Raw genomic sequence first — 13,975 nt, 5'->3', positions numbered from 1 at the left:
AGGACGATGACGAAAGGTTTAGCGACGACGAAGACGAATTTTACGGTTTTCCATCAGAATCTTTCATCTACCGTGACGAGGACGTTCGTAACAGGGTCACAGCTCGTGGTCCTGACGTGGAGGTTAGTGTTCCGCGCCGACGAAGTTTGTCACGAGAGGAAGATCAACAAGAATCGTCAAGTTTGCCGCCCGAACAAGTCGAACCGCAGGCCGGCCCGTCAAGTCGTATGCAGAATCGTTCGTCACCATCAAAGGATCGACAGGAGTTGGTCAGGCGTTCAAAACGACCTAAGCGTCTGAAGAAAGATATTGACTTCGAGTATTACTAGTTTGTTTGTTTGTTTGTTTGTTTGTTTGTTTGTTTGAATTGTAACTTGTCATGAAGACGTTTAAGTTGAATTAGTTTCCGGTACGCTTGTTTCACCGAATTTCTATTGTTTCGCGGTAGTAAAGTTTAGCCGTTGAATTGTATTGTTTAAAAGGATGCTTGCGGCAGTTAGGTTTTGCTGAACACAAAATTGTAATATGTTCATAACTAAAAGTGGGAGAACTGTAGCATCCACCCCTAGCTACATCACTGACTGTCTGGAACAGCAGTGATACAAAAGAATAATAAACATCAGTTTACTTACTGACTGCACACCCGGACGGACGCGTGTTATCATTTACTATCGTTTATCCGAATCACAAGTTTCGGTCCTAATTCATTAATTAAGTAATTGATTAGTTTACCGAACCCAACACTCCCAATCGTGTATAACAATTTTGAACGGGGACTTGGCTGGGGGACTAGAAACGTTAAAAATCATAGTAGGCAGCAAATAGTTTGACGGGTACAGCTAGTAAATAAATCAATACATATTACTTGAAGCAGTTAAATATACTTACATTAAAGAAATTATTACTTCTTCGTTCTGTAAATAGTCCAGGAATTTGATTTCCTAATGTTGCTTTATATGAACCCATTAACAGTTGATTACACCTTTCTAGCGATTTGGTTTCACCTGGAGCATGCATATAATGGTAGGCAAGTCGGTACACTGATTTATAATGCTCTGGAAATCTGATAACACATTCTTCCATGTTTTTTATGCAGTCTTTAAAAATTGCATCCCGATCTGAAGGTGTAACGAACAGCTGAATTGAAGAAACACTAATAGCAATTAATTTTATAAATGTAATTTTTCATCGAAATACGTACCTCGTCATCCGTAGTACTATCACTTTCAGAACCCGAGCTTTGCGAATCAGATACAGATGACATTGAACTAGTAGCATTGCTTGTGTTTGATGTATTTGTTACAGCATTACTTTCCTAAAACAATAAGGGGATTCACATAATGTTCGCATAACACAAGCAAGAAAACGTTTAAAGCAAATGGGGCAAGTTCGGTGTAGTACATTCCCGAGCAAGGGAACGAGAATTATTAAATGAAAACAAATTGAGTTATTTAGATATCCCGAATATCGATAACAAAATGAGTTCTCAATGGTCCACTGCACGAATTTATGCTGGCCAGCTTACTCTCACGCGAAATTTGACGTTTGAGCGGTGCCGACACCTCTCAAACGTCAAATTTCGCGTGAGAGTAAGCAGGCCAGAATAAATTCGTGCAGTGGACCATTCGTATGACTTAAGTGTTAACATAACAAAAAATGATACCAAAATAATGTACCGTCGTGCGGGGTTACAGTCAGGTTTTTTTTTACGCGGGGGATACGTACCGCGTAAAAAAAAACTCAGTTCAAAATTCGAAAAACCGCGTAAAAAAAGTCTCACCATTTCTCGACGAATCATGCAAAAATAAGACGATGAAATTTTTTTTTGTATGGAGTTTTCATTTACGCGGCCGCGTAAATGAAAACCGCGTAAAAAAGACCTGACTGTACTTTTGAAATGCGGGGCTACTTTGGACACTTTCGAATATGGATTTTTTGAGTTCGAAATATGGTTCAAATCTGTTTGATGTCTTTGGAACTATTACGAAGCAATAGTTTTCCCTCCATTTGGTTGAAATTATTTTTCAAACAGACCGTTTATTGCTTGGCAGGACGCGAAAATACATCGAATAAATCAATAAAATATACATAACGTATCAGAACATTTGGTCTGTAAGCATTGTTTCTACAGTTCATAAATTTCAAAGGGTTGATCAATTCATTCAAAATATATCAACGTAGCATATACAATCGAATATTTGTATCGTTATACATTATAAATGACCATTTCACCCAAATAAAGGATTGATGGTCCTTTTTTGACGTAGGACTACGTCTCTCTTTTCTATACCGGGTGTCATCCTAAATTTTCAGAAATCGGCCGCGTTACGTTTGAAGTGGAGATTTTGAGCGTTAATAACTCAGCCATTTCTCGTTGAATTTTCAAAATTTTGGCTCCAATAGATTGCAAATCTTTACACCAATTATGTCCAATATTAACATTTGCTGATTTTCAATAGCAAACTATTGAAAAATTGGGAAAAGTAAACCCATGTTTATTCCAGCCAATCACGATCGAGCACATTTTGGATGCTCCCGTCAAATATAAAAGCTACTGCTTCTTCGCATCTTCCCTCATTTGTCTTTGTCGTCTCGACGTGAACGCATCGAACGAGAGCTGCCCACTTTCTTCGTTTGCGTTTTCGCTCTTTGACGGCCGTGTCGGCTCGGTGGCGGTGGTTTTCGGCAAGGGTGCTGTTGCACATTCATCTTCTAACCGTCTAACGCGGCAGACCAAGGAAGTGTTTGAACATCGGATTGATCGACGGTGGTGGCAGAGGCAGCAGCAAAATCCGGAATCGCACCCACGGCAGCAAGCGGTGGGCCAATTTTCGACGGCTTCCAGCAAACAGCACGGAGAAATGCAACACGCATTGCGTGGCATGATGAATTGATTTCAATTTCTTCGAAAATGCTTCCTAGAGAGTTAATTGGATAAATTTCCTGCATCGACCGAGAAAGTGTAGTGAAACCAAATAGTGCAAGATTGAATTCTTGGTGGTGGTATAGCAACAGTGAGGGCGATCACTAATCTCATCCACAACAGCAAGCGGCGGGCCAATTTTCGACGGCGTTCAGCATTCAGCACGGAGAAATTTAACACGCATTGCATGGCATGATTAATTCATGTCAATTTTCTGTCTGAAATCGTTCAATATTCAAACGGTTCTTTTCAGGACCATAGAAAATAATTCCTCAAGAGTTGTGAATCAGATAATTATTTCATTCCATCGCTCGGTAAAAGTGTGGTGCAACCGAAAAGTGAAAAATTGTATGCTTGGTGGCCCCGCAACAATAATGATGCCGGCCACTAATGACTCCACCAGGAATTTAGCAACGCTTTATCCTATCCAGAGCATTTTTCGTGAAACATTGTTTAATTTAACCATTTTTCGAATTAAAATTATCTAAATCTTCCAATATTTTGATTACTTTATTCGTTAAATGAAAATTTTCTCATTTCTCGGTTGATTAACCGATTCAAGCGTCTTTTGCATGCGGGGCGGGTCACGCAAACGAAATAAACTGGAAAGCCAGCCGAATGGGAGGAGCTTCATCTGCCAATCTAGGGACATAAAAGCTGTTCCCTTTGATTTCTTTCGTCATTTTCGTTGGATCAGTCAGGCAGGGTGGATGTCACCTCCACAGCTTGAACAGTGGCACATCAACCCAGCCGCAAAACTCTCGGCTATCGTGCGGATAGCACCAGGAATCTCATCCATGGCAGAAAGCGGCGTACCAGTTTTCGGTGGCATCCTGTATTTAGCAAGCAGAACACCAACACGCATTGCGTGACATGATGTTTTCATGCCATTCCGTTCCTAAAATCGTCAATTAATCAAACGGTCCTTTTCAGGACCACCGAAAATAATTCCTCAAAAGTTGGAAATCAGATAATTTCATTCCATCAATCGAGAAAAGTATGGTTCAATCGAGAAATGAGAGATTGAATTCCGGCCACTAATCGTTCCACCCTGAATTTAGCAACGTATTGTCCTATCAGAACCATTTGTCGTGAAACATTGGGGAGCGTCGAGAAATTACGTCACGTTTAAATGGGAGGGGGGTCAGCAAAGTGTGACGACCCATATAAAAATTTCAGAGATCCCATACAAAAAGTGTGACATAGGGATGAGGAGGGGTTGAAAATGACTATTTTTTGTGTGCCGTAATTTAAGAACGATCCCTTGTTTAATTCTAGCATTTTTCGAATTAAAATGATCTAAATATTTTTATACTTTTTGTTACTTTATTTGTTAAATGAAAATTTCTCTCATTTCTTGGTTAAAAATCGTTTGAAGCGTCCGAAGCATGCGGGGCGGGTCATGCAATCGAAATAAACTGGAAAGCCCACCGAATGGGAGGAGCTTCATCTGCTAATCTACACGGAACCAGAAATCAACCCAAATATAGGTTCTTTTCACTCATATCGGCTCTTCCGTGCGAGAACCCAAATTTGGCTATACCGCATTAAAGCTCTGAGTGGGTAGTTTCCGTTTGATGCCGGCAGAAAATTGCAACCCATCGCAAAGTTCTTTCAACCTAGCGTTAACTTTCGAAGTACCCTAGTGGGTTGAAATAAACCCACTTTTGGGTAAACGACAAAGAACCCAAATTTGGCTTCTCGCACGGACATTTTCGGCTAGGTAGCTGCTTCTCGCTTTGTTTTTGACAACAATGCGAGCGGGAGAGCGAGAAAACAACCCACTGCTGGGTAAAAAGTTCAAGCGGTATACTTATTTTTGCGTTCTTTTAACGTATTTTTTAGGTAATCTGTTTTTTCCGTGTAGGGGCATAAAAGCTGTTCCCTCTGATTTCTTTCGTCATTTTCATTGGATCAGTCAGGGAGGTGGAGGTGGATATCACGTCGAAGGCTGCGCAGCAGCACGTCAACTTCGACGAGTGATAGCACCAGGAATCTCATCCACTGATCACGGCTGCGGTGGGCCCGGCAATAGAAGTTACCTCCGCAGCTGGGTAAGCTGCGCACCAACTCAGCGACGACTCTCGACTATCTATCTGATAGAACCAGGAATCTCATTCACGGCAGCAGGCGGCGGCAGTTTTCGATGGCTTCCCGCATTCAGTGCGGATAATTTTCCATTGTCTTTCTAAAATCAACCGTTATTTGAACGGACCTTTTCAGGACCAGAGAAAATTATTCCTTAAGAGTTATGAACCGGATAATTTTCGGATATATTCCATCGATCGGTAAAAGTGTAGTGCATTCGAAAAGTGAATGGTTGAATGCTTGGTGGCTCAGCAACAGCAAAATCGATTACTAATCTTTCTACACGAAATTTAGCAACGCATTATCTTATTCGGACAAATGTGCCTGGAACATTGTTTCATTCGAATATTTATCGAATTAAAATGATCTTAACTATTCAATACTTCAATTAGTTTATCCGTTCGATTAAAAATTGTCTCAAAGAACGGTTGATTAGTCGTTTGAAGCGTCTGACACAATGTGGGCGGGTCATACAAACGGAATAAACTGGAAAGCCCGCCGAATGGGAGGAGCTTCATCTGCTAATCTAGGGGCATAACAGCTGTTTCCTCTGTTATCTTTCGTCATTTTCCTTGGATCAGTCAAGGAGAAGGGAGATGTCACCTCCCAGCTTGGCTATCGTGGTGGCAGCACCAGGAATCTAATCCACGACAGCAAACGGCCGCATTCAGTATGGGTAAAATCACATTGCGTGATGAGTTCATGCAGTTGCCTTGCCAAAATCTTCCGTTTTATAAACGGTCTTTTCCAGGATCAGCGAAAATGATTCCTCAAGAGTCATGATTCGGATAATTAAAAGCGACAGACTGAAAGCTTGGTAGTTCAGCAATAGTGAAGTCGGCCACTAATATGTTCTTCCCGGATGAAAACAACGTATAGTCCATTTTACGAGCCGATTTTATGAATGAATTTTGACAGAAGGTAGCGTCCAATAACCCGTGAAAACCAATATCATCATTAACATTGTTGTCACTTCATAAAATGGCTCATTGTCGGAAGAGTTTCACGTTAAACTTTAGTTGAAAAGATCTATCTAATGCCGTTCAATAATCTAATAATTTCATCCGCTCGATGAAAATTCTCTCGTAGAACAGTAATTTGACCATTTCTCTTCAAAACTAAATAACTCTTGAACTAGTCAACATCTTTCCAAGTAACCGAGCCAGCTGAACTTCTTGAGTTAAAGTTAGCTTAAGAGTGATTTGTTTTACTCTTATCACACTTAAATTAAATCGCCGACCTCAGCAAACGGATTGCCGAGAATCCAACAGCCGAGAATCCGGTAATAATTTTCACTGAATCTCGGTAAAAGTTTTACCGAGATGTCGTTAAAACTTTGCCGAGATCCCGGTAATCAAACTTTTTACCGAGATCTCGGCAAAGTTCACCGAGACTCGGTAATGGTTTACCGAAATCTCGGTAAAATTTTTACCGAGAATCAGTCAATATTTTACCGAGGTATCAGCTGTTGGATTCTCGGTAAACCGTTTACCGAGATCAATTTCTGAATTTAAATGTGATACAGCAAAAATGTTTGTTGGGTTATGAATGCGTTCAGCGAAAGCGATCACACAACAACTTTACTCAACACATCAGTCCACCATTTGTATTGTCATAACAACAAACATTGTATTATGGAAATATAAAAGTCGGAATCTCGTTACAGTCTTTGTCCTACGTCAACATTGCGGTTATGTCTCAGACATTACCCACTCCTAGTTTTTCAGGCTATTTATATAGCAATATGACGCTGCTCATAATACCAAAGGTAGCACGGAACCATCTTCAAACGCATAAATTTATTGATATCATGTCTGATATAGTATACTACAGTATTGGTACAAAGTAGTTTTCTAAATAAACCTGGAATTTGAAATGCAATTTTGTTTTAGATAAAAATGTCCAAAGTAGCCCCCATCTGGTTCTATATGAGATGTGTCCGATTGGTGTATGAACAACTTTTTTGTTTATTGATGGATTTAGTTCAAATTTTGCATACATCCTACATACATACTCACAATTATTATGTGTAAAAATTGTGGAAATCCATTCACTACTCTGGGAGTTATAATGTCATAAATGTGGGGTATGAACAAAGCTGAGTAGCATTTCCCATGCGTGTATTTCCCCTAGCAAGCATCAGTGACAGCCAGCACCATGACGGGGTCGTCGTCAGTGTGATGCTGTTTGCTCATTGACGAGTGGACTGTTGGCGGAGCAAGACGCCATCACCGTGAGGTTCCGTATTATGCCAAGTGATTCTACTGCAGTTTGCTAAGATGGCTGGGAACGGATTGTTCCAGTGAGTTGCCCGGTATTCACATTGGCGATCCTGCCAGGAGTGCATCATAATCAATAACAAGTTAATCATAAAATAGGTAGAATCACTTGGCATAAAAACAGTGAGAGAAAACAAATCGTTTTGGTGTGTGAAGTGTGTGGTGGTGCTGCAAACACAGTGAAGTGGGTGTTGCAATTCTGCGGTTCCTGACGAAAGCTAGAGCGCGGAAAGTTTTTGTCATGCCAACCGCGTTCTGTTTTAGCCTTGGTTCTAGCACATACACATGAACAAAGGCGCGGTGACGTGGTTGATTTTTGTTGTCGACTGGTAGCACGCTGTGGATAGGTGGTCGGTCGATGAAATAGAGTTAATAAACTATAGAGGACGAATGGCGCTGCTGTTCCCTTTGTTCTCGTTCACAAACATCCCGGGTATCTATCTGTCAAACTGCATACTTTTTCGCTTTGACACTTATATCCCTCCCTATCTTCGCCAGCAAGAGATGTTGCGGCGGCGACGCCAGCGACATTCTCCCTCTATAGTTTATTACCTCTATTGTCGATGATTGCATGCATGTTTCTTCATGTTCTTGCTCGGCATGGATGGTCGCGCTTTCGTTGATTCCTCGGATCGTACATGCTCGTGTTGTCGCTCGGTTGAACGGTAAATGCAAACAGGTCGATGTGCATGATGGTAGAGGTGTTTGACTATTGTGAATGTTGCCGTAAAATTCTCGCGGCGTTGGTTGGTTGGGTTGGTTTTTGCTCGGGTTTTTGGTTGGGCATATTAATGGCGTTTCGAACCGCCGAATTTTTTTCTGCATAAGGAAAATGCAGGGACGTGTAATGAAAACCGTCCAAGGAAACGGCATTTTTTGGATAACCGCCGAAAATTATTCTGCATAAAGAAAATGCAGGGACGTGTAGTGAAAACCGTCCAAGGTAAAGGCGTTGTTGGATAACCGCCGACAATTTTTCTGCATAAGGAAAATGCAGGGACGTGTAATGAAAACCGTCCAAGGAAACGGCATTTTTGGATAACCGCCGAAAATTATTCTGCATAAAGAAAATGCAGGGACGTGTAGTGAAAACCGTCCAAGGTAAAGGCGTTGTTGGATAACCGCCGACAATTTTTCTGCATAAGGAAAATGCAGGGACGTGTAATGAAAACCGTCCAAGGAAACGGCATTTTTGGATAACCGCCGAAAATTATTCTGCATAAAGAAAATGCAGGGACGTGTAATGAAAACCGTCCAAGGAAACGGCATTTTTTGGATAACCGCCGAAAATTATTCTGCATAAAGAAAATGCAGGGACGTGTAGTGAAAACCGTCCAAGGTAAAGGCGTTGTTGGATAACCGCCGAAATTTTTTTCTACATAAGGAAAATACAGGGACGTGAAATGAAATCCGTCCAAGGAAATGTTATTGAAAAACTGCCGAAAATTGTTTGCACCAGGAAAATGCAGCGATGTGTAAAGAAACCAGTCTAAGGAAATGGCGTTGCATGATAACTGCCGAAAGCTGTGCGTGAGGAAAATGCAGGGACGTGTAATGAAAACTGCCCATAAAAATTGCATATCGTAAAACAGTTTAAAATTCGAAGTACGCAATGAAAACATATCTACTGAAAATATGTTGTAGAACCTCTTTTGAACTCGTTTTGTAGAATCTATTTTCGTATAATGAAGGACATTTGTGTGTTATATATGGTCCATCTGCACCATCACATTGAAGCATTGAAAATGGAGTTGTATGATATACGGAATCTTTAGTCTGATAAATCTCAAATTCGTTAATCTCTTGTTTTTTTTTTCTTTTTTGACAAATAATTCTCACAAAATATGTTCGTTTTCGTTGAATGCGTCGAATTTTCGCAATCGTGAATAACGATTGATTTGAGTGAGAGAAAACAGGGCCGGCTACATAACGAGACGTGCGCTTGAAGGAGAGAAGACGCATCACCCAACTGCGTGTGTTGTAGTTATTTTTATTAGAGCTCGGCAAAACCCCATAGATGATTGGTTAGCATTGCAAGTTATCAATCAAATGATATAGGTTCGATATTAACAAAAGTGCGTTTACTAAACAAAAAAGTAAATGTGGCCATTCGTCTTAATTCTGGTATCTTGAAGTGTATCTTGTTGCATTGGTGCCATAAGGATGAAGAGAACGAAATTGAGGGTTTGAGCGTAAAAATAACAAGCCTGCTAGTCGAAAACTTTTTTTTTTCGGAGAAGAGGGAGAATGTGGGGTATGAACAAAGCTGAGTAGCATTTCCCATGCGTGTATTTCCCCTAGCAAGCATCAGTGACAGCCAGCACCATGACGGGGTCGTCGTCAGTGTGATGCTGTTTGCTCATTGACGAGTGGACTGTTGGCGGAGCAAGACGCCATCACCGTGAGGTTCCGTATTATGCCAAGTGATTCTACTGCAGTTTGCTAAGATGGCTGGGAACGGATTGTTCCAGTGAGTTGCCCGGTATTCACAATAAAGTTGAAAAATCATGAAAAAGTGTAAAAAGAAGCCCCGCACGACGGTACTGGAGCATCTAATTGAAAACAGAATGAGTTCTCATTGATAACAAATTCATATCTCATTTTGCTAGCCGCATTTTACGACGCATTTTACACAGTTCTCAGGAAGTTATTAAATCCATAGAATAATATCTAACTAAAATTTAATAGCAAATTTAGTATTCATTTTGATATTTTATTAGGCATTAATTTACATGTATTCATTTACATGAGATTTTGATTTAAATTCGTAAGGATCTTGCAAATGAGAGCTACTACATCCTCGTAGAACGCTATTGATTTTTTTATCGATTGGACGTTTGATTACCGAGATATCTCTCGAAGAATACTTATGAGTCATACAACTAAACTGTTTAAGTTTTTTGACCAAGTGTACAGTAGACGTTCGATAACTGCAACATGTTTACGTTTCACTTAGCGAATAAAACTGGATAACTGTAACGACTGACAGACGTCAAAGAACTGTCAGTTGCTGCAGAATGCAGCCAATGTGCATACGAAAAACATCGCACTGCAACAAAAGTGCATGCGAAAAAAATCGCATCGCTGTTGACGTTTCGTTTTGACGGATAGCGGTGCGATAACTGCAAAATTGTTGCACTTAGCGGACTTGCAGTTAAAAAGCAGTTCAGTTAAAGCGTTTGCACCGAGCGAACGTCTTCTGAATTATAATAAATATCTCAGTCGTTTGTCAACCACCGATTTGGGTTCTCTTGGCGCCAAATGAACACTACAACATCCTAGTAGAATCCTATTAAATTTGATTACGATTGGACATTTGATTACTGATATATCTTTCGAAAAGTACTTAGGAGTTACATCACTAAACTTATTGAGATTTTTGACAAAGTGTATCATATTAAATATCTTTGCCATCTGTCAACCGACTTAGGTTCTCTTAGCACCAAATAAAAGCTACAATACTACTTCGTAGGTAACTTAATCGATTGATTAAGCGCTGTTTGCAGATCAGAAGGAATTTCTCAGCCTATCTTGATGCATGGGAAATTCCTTGCCTGAATTGCTCAAGAAACCGGTTTTTCTTCCATCGCAGTACGCAGTTGCGAAGAAATGACAATTCAAATGGCAGTCACCGTAGAAAGTTTCTGCCAGGAATCGCTCAAGAAGTTTCTTGAGCAATTCCTTTTGAACTCGAAACTGCGCTTTAAGAGATATTAGACAAAGTGTATCTCCATGATTTTTTTGATCCATTTGTTAATCGATTCAAGATCTTTTGGCAGTTAACGAATATACAATACTATACTCCAGAATATGTGAACTATTTTGTTTAACAATTCCATAAAAGTTCTAGGAGCTGCCTGGCATTTCTGGCAGTTTAGTCAGTGGTCCATGATGCTATTTTGGAAACCAATCCACAAGATGCCAAATCCACACTATTTTTAAGCTGCCTACAAAGTGCTATCCCAGATCATCTTCCATCGTCTGTCACCTAAAACGAATGAGTTCGTGGGAAGTTATCAGACTGGCTTCATCGACGGCCGGTCGACAACGGACCAGATCTTTACCGTACGGCAAATTTCTTCCATCGCAGTACGCAGTTGCGTTTTTCTTCCATCGCAGTACGCAGTTGCGAAGAAATGACAATTCAAATGGCAGTCACCGTAGAAAGTTTCTGCCAGGAATCGCTCAAGAAGTTTCTTGAGCAATTCCTTTTGAACTCGAAACTGCGCTTTAAGAGATATTAGACAAAGTGTATCTCCATGATTTTTTTGATCCATTTGTTAATCGATTCAAGATCTTTTGGCAGTTAACGAAATATACAATACTATACTCCAGAATATGTGAACTATTTTGTTTAACAATTCCATAAAAGTTCTAGGAGCTGCCTGGCATTTCTGGCAGTTTAGTCAATGGTCCATGATGCTATTTTGGAAACCAATCCACAAGATGCCAAATCCACACTATTTTTAAGCTGCCTACAAAGTGCTATCCCAGATCATCTTCCATCGTCTGTCACCTAAAACGAATGAGTTCGTGGGAAGTTATCAGACTGGCTTCATCGACGGCCGGTCGACAACGGACCAGATCTTTACCGTACGGCAAATCCTCCAGAAATGCCGTGAGTACCAGGTCCCAACGCATCACCTGTTCATCGACTTCAAAGCGGCATACGACAGTATCGACCGCGCAGAGCTATGGAGAATCATGGACGAAAACGGCTTTCCTGGGATGCTGACTAGACTGGTTACTGGCTGACAACAACGTGAGCCGTGAAATTCTGAGGCGCATCATCAGCGGAAGTCGGGCCTACTACGGGCTCCAGAAGAAACTGCGGTCGAAAAAGATTCACCCACGCACCAAATGCACCATGTACAAAACGCTAATAAGACCGGTGATCCTCTACGGGCACGAGACATGGACCATGCTCGAAGAAGACCTACAAGCACTCGGAGTTTCCGAGCGACGCGTGCTAAGAACGATCTTCGGCGGTGTGCAGGAGAACGGTGTGTGGCAGAGAAGGATGAACCACGAGCTCGCTGCACTTTACGGCGAACCCAGCATCCAGAAGGTGCCCAAAGCCGGAAGGATACGGTGGGCAGGGCATGTTGCAAGAATGCCGGACAACAACCCTGCAAAGCTGGTGTTTGCAACTGATCCGGTTGGCACAAGAAGGCGTGGAGCGCAGAGAGCACGATGGGCGGACCAGGTGGAGCGTGACTTGGCGAGCATTGGGCGCGACCGAGGATGGAGAGCGGCAGCCACAAACCGAATATTGTGGCGTGCTATTGTTGATTATGTCTTGTGTCTTAATGATGTTGAACAAATAAATGTATGTAATGTATGTATGCCTTATAAAGGGTTAAAACTAATTCGCTAGGATACATTTTGGGTATCATTATTTACAACTGAAGTATTTATTTCGATCTTACCTGCGATGATCTTCTGGGCAAGAAATCCATTTTGTCGTCGTTGTTCGACTTTGTATCATAATGATCAATAGACCTCTCGGCAAGTGTTGGTGTGTTTTTATTATCCGTAGCGCTGTACGGAATGTCGATTGGATCATTGGGTTGGGCTAGCTTTCTTTTAAAAGCCACGTCATTAATTTTGGCTCTATTCACTGCAAAAGGACTAACAGCTAATTCCTTCAAAATTTTTTTGAATAATCCGGCTTCTTGTTTGCAAATTAGAGGTTGTTTTTCGGTATATTTCATAATTGCTGAGTTAGTGCGATAAAATACTTCTAAAGCTTCTATCGAAAGCTGCGATGGATTGCTGTGGTTGATCTTAATTGGATATGTTGCGTTACACTCATATAGACATTTTGCAGCTTTTAAATAATGTGTAAGATAAACAACTGGTCGGTCCTGATTTTTTTCAGCAATTTTACCAAGCATGTAATAATACAACCACTTTTCGTCTTCATTAGTCTCAATATCGTGATACTCTTTGTGATCTGTATTGCTTTCTGCATTAACTTTGCTAAAGCTATTATAAGCAATATCCAAATAATGATACTGCTGAGTTTTCAGGTAGGATGAACTGCGGAATAAATAAAAATATTGTTTACTATAACATGGTGTATACACAATGATAACATACCTATCCATAGAAAGTGGAGCGTGCTTCTTATGCCTTGCACAAAATGAACATACGTTGTAGGCAAATGATCCATACTCAACCCATACTTGTGAATCACGTTCATTTAACTTCAATGACTGTTCGAAACATCTAATTGTAGTGCTTGTTTCATCTAAAAAGGGTAGATAGCTGCAATAGAGATAAAAATAAAAAGGCAAATTGTAATAAATGTATGTTGGTAACTCCAAAATATAAATAACTAGCGCTAGCGCCGTTTTCGCAATTCCGTGAATTGTCTTAATGCCTTAATGTTAAAATGTTCCATATGCATTTTAAGTTTATCTTCAACTTTATTCAGAAACGATCAACGATCAATCAACGATCAAATCTGACTATACATGTCAATGGTTGCTACTCCGTGATTGATCTGAGCTGGTACCAATTGCACTGAGATCCAAATGAATAAGGGCTGGGACACTCCACTTATTCTCAAAGTGCAATTCTAGCAGCTCATACATTTTGGATCAATAACGGCGCCGGCCACGTCCTTATAGTCAGTTGGGAAGGGAAAGGAATGTTAGAGTGTGCTGGTTGTTGCTACTAA

General features: G+C 40.7%; 1 long non-coding RNA gene across 1 annotated transcript; it reads left to right on the top strand.

Moving 5' to 3' along the window:
- The first annotated feature begins 1,640 nt into the window (after nucleotides 1-1,640).
- Nucleotides 1,641-10,992, top strand: LOC134292227 (uncharacterized). The gene is made up of 2 exons (XR_009999532.1): nucleotides 1,641-7,092; nucleotides 9,788-10,992. It is a non-coding gene; the product is annotated as an uncharacterized LOC134292227 (long non-coding RNA).
- The last annotated feature ends 2,983 nt before the right edge of the window (nucleotides 10,993-13,975 follow it).

Source organism: Aedes albopictus, chromosome 3 (assembly GCF_035046485.1).
Source record: "Aedes albopictus strain Foshan chromosome 3, AalbF5, whole genome shotgun sequence".
In the NCBI taxonomy this organism is placed as follows: domain Eukaryota; kingdom Metazoa; phylum Arthropoda; class Insecta; order Diptera; family Culicidae; genus Aedes; species Aedes albopictus.
The sequence above is the reverse complement of the archived record's forward strand: the minus strand, read 5'-3'. Positions and strand labels throughout refer to the sequence as shown.